This window comes from Helianthus annuus, chromosome 5, assembly GCF_002127325.2.
Source record: "Helianthus annuus cultivar XRQ/B chromosome 5, HanXRQr2.0-SUNRISE, whole genome shotgun sequence".
NCBI classification, from domain to species: domain Eukaryota; kingdom Viridiplantae; phylum Streptophyta; class Magnoliopsida; order Asterales; family Asteraceae; genus Helianthus; species Helianthus annuus.
In genome coordinates, this window is record NC_035437.2 from 111727964 (window position 1) to 111731675 (window position 3712).

A 3712-nucleotide genomic window follows, 5' to 3' on the forward strand; every position below is an offset into this window, starting at 1 on the left:
CCCCGGAACCCAAGAGGATCGCACGTTTCATAGGGGGTTTGGCCCCAGAAATCAAGGCTAGTGTGAAAGCCTCTCGGCCTACCACATTTAGATCTGTAGCAGACATATCTCTATCTCTCACTCTGGATGCAGTGAGATAGAGATCATTAAGAAATGCGGACTCCGAAAAGAGAAAACGTGAGGATGATAGTTCACGCCAGTCAGGCAAGAAACATAGGGGGAACCGTGACCACAAGAAGGGGACGGAAACCAAGAAAAATGTTCAACAGTCGGGCGATAGGCGCAAGTGCAAGGTTTGCAAGAAGCACCATTTCGGGAGGTGCAGGTATGAACAGAAATCCCAGCCTAAGGCGTGTGGGATTTGCAAGTCCACTGAGCACAGGACTCTTGAGTGCAAAAAGCTGAAGGATGCAACTTGTTATAGTTGCAATGAAAAAGGGCACATCAAGACTAACTGCCCAAAGCTGGTGAAGAAGACTGAAGATGGAAAGAAGACCAACGCCAGGGTCTTTCAGATGAATGTTCAGGAGGTCGTCCAGAACGATAATGTCATAACCGGTACGTTCCTCATTAATGATGTTTTCGCAAGAGTGTTATTTGATTCAGGAGCAGATAAATCCTTTGTGGATAATAAGTTTTGTGAATTGTTAAAATTACCTGTTAAAGCCTTAAGTGCGAATTATGAGGTAGAATTAGCTGATGGGACAATGGAAACAGTTTCGACTATATTAGATGGATGTGTCATATCCATTAGGAACCACTCTTTTCCTCTGTCCTTATTACCCTTTAAGCTAGCCGGTTTCGATATAGTACTGGGCATGGATTGGTTATCGCATAACCAAGCCCAGATCGTGTGCAACAAAAAGCAAGTGGTGATCAAGACCCCGTCTGGTGAACCACTTACCATTCAGGGAGATACTCAGCATGGATTGCCTGAGCAAGTGTCTATGCTAAAGGCGTCCAGATGTCTGAAGAAGGGTTGTGTCATTTACATGGCACAGGTGACCATAAGTAAGGAAGGACCCAAGATCGAAGATATTCCGGTCATCTCCGACTACCCTGAAGTTTTCCCGGAAGAACTACCTGGTTTGCCACCAGATAGGCAAGTGGAGTTTAGAATCGAAATCATTCCAGGAGCTGCGCCTGTTGCAAGAGCACCGTATAGGCTGGCGCCAACAGAAATGAAGGAATTAAGAAAACAGCTAGAGGATCTACTAGCCAAAGGTTTTATTAGACCTAGCTCGTCTCCATGGGGAGCGCCAATACTATTCGTCAAAAAGAAAGATGGTTCGATGCGTTTATGCATCGATTACCATGAGCTTAACAAGGTCACTATAAAGAATAGGTATCCTCTACCCAGGATCGACGATCTGTTCGATCAGCTTCAAGGAGCGAGCTACTTTTCCAAGATAGATCTCAGATCAGGCTATCATCAATTGAAGGTCAAGGAAGAAGATGTGCATAAAACTGCGTTTAGGACTCGTTATGGTCATTACGAGTTCCTAGTGATGCCTTTTGGGCTCACTAACGCACCTGCCGCATTCATGGATCTCATGAATCGCGTCTGCAAGCCCTATCTAGATAAATTTGTCATCGTATTTATCGACGACATTCTCATCTACTCGAAGAGCCAAGCTGACCATGAAAAGCATCTCCGATGTATTCTGAAGTTGCTAGACCAAGAAAAGCTCTATGCCAAGTTTTCTAAATGCGAGTTTTGGCTTCGAGAAGTCCAATTTCTTGGACACATTGTGAGTGAGCGTGTTATCCAAGTGGATCCCGCTAAAGTTGAAGCTGTCATGAATTGGCAGGAACCAAAGACGCCTACGTAGATTCGCAGTTTCCTAGGACTAGCAGGATACTACAGACGCTTTATAGAAAATTTCTCAAGAATTGCAGCACCCCTGACTCTTCTCACTCGCAAGAATTGCAAGTTCAATTGGAGGCCTAAGCAGCAAGAGTCATTCGATATTTTGAAACAGAAGTTGAGCAATGCCCCTGTGTTGACATTGCAAGATGGAATTGAGGAGTTTGTAGTTTATTGTGATGCATCACACACAGGCATGGGTTGTGTGTTAATGCAGAAAGGCAAAGTCATTGCCTATGCTTCACGACAGCTAAAGGTGCACGAGAAGAATTACACCACCCATGACTTGGAGTTGGGTGCCGTTGTATTTGCACTTAAGCTTTGGAGGCATTACCTGTATGGGACTAAATGTGTGATCTATTCTGATCACAAAAGCCTTCAACACCTATTCAATCAGAAAGATTTGAACATGAGGCAGCGACGCTGGATGGAAACTCTGAACGATTATGATTGTGAAATAAGATACCATCCAGGCAAGGCCAATGTAGTCGCAGATGCCCTGAGCAGAAAAGAAAGAGTGAAGCCAATCAGAATCAATGCCAAGAGCATTGAAATCAAGAATAGTCTGAATGAAAGGTTGTTAGCTGCACAAAAGGAAGCTGTGTCAGAAGCTAATTATCCTAATGAAAAGCTAGGAGTGACTGAAGAACAGTTATCCTATGGCAAAGACGGAATTCTGAGATTAAACGGAAGGATATGGGTTCCTGTTTATGGAGGTCTTCGCGACGTTATCCTTCAGGAAGCCCACAGTTCCAGATATTCCGTTCATCCTGGAGCTGATAAGATGTGCCAGGATGTGAAGGCAAATTATTGGTGGATAGGCTTGAAGAAGTCTATAGCTGCCCATGTAGCCAAATGTCTGACATGTGCTCAAGTCAAAGCTGAGCATCGGAAGCCGTCAGGTTTGCTACAACAGCCTGAAATCCCCAAGTGGAAATGGGAAATGGTAACGATGGACTTCATCACCAAGTTTCCTAAGACGCAGAAGGGAAATGACACTATTTGGGTAATAGTTGATAGACTGACTAAGTCAGCCCATTTCCTACCCATTAAGGAGACATACAGTTCGGACATGTTGGCCCAGCTGTACGTCGATAAAATCGTATCTCTGCATGGGGTACCAGCGTCTATCATCTCTGATCGGGATACTAGATACACTTCGCATTTTTGGAAAAGTTTCCAACAGTCTCTGGGAACGCAATTAAACTTTAGTACAGCTTACCATCCTCAGACAGATGGGCAAAGTGAGCATACCATCCAGACTTTGGAAGACATGTTGCGTGCATGTGTGATTGACCTAGGAGGTAGCTGGGATAGGCACCTACCTCTGGTCGAGTTCTCCTACAACAATAGCTACCATACTAGTATTCAGGCTGCGCCTTTTGAGGCACTATATGGTAGAAAGTGCAGAACGCCTATCTGTTGGGCAGAAGTAGGAGATACTCAATTGTCAGGTCCTGATTTAGTCTTTGAGACAACGGATAAAATTGTCCAAATTCGAGACCGCTTGAAAGCTGCCCGAGATAGGCAGAAGAGCTATGCGGATAAAAGACGAAAACCCCTCAAGTTCGAGGTAGGTGACAAAGTTCTGCTCAAAGTATCACCCTGGAAAGGGGTGATGCGATTTGGTAAGAAAGGTAAGTTAAGCCCGAGGTATATAGGACCATTCGAGATCATCGAATGTGTTGGGTCAGTGGCTTATAAGTTAAACTTACCTGAAGAGCTCAGTGGTATTCACAATGTGTTCCACATCTGCAATCTGAAGAAATGTCTAGCTGACAATCACTAGTCATACCACACACAGATGTGCATATAGATGAGAGCTTAAAATTCGTGGAAAGACTT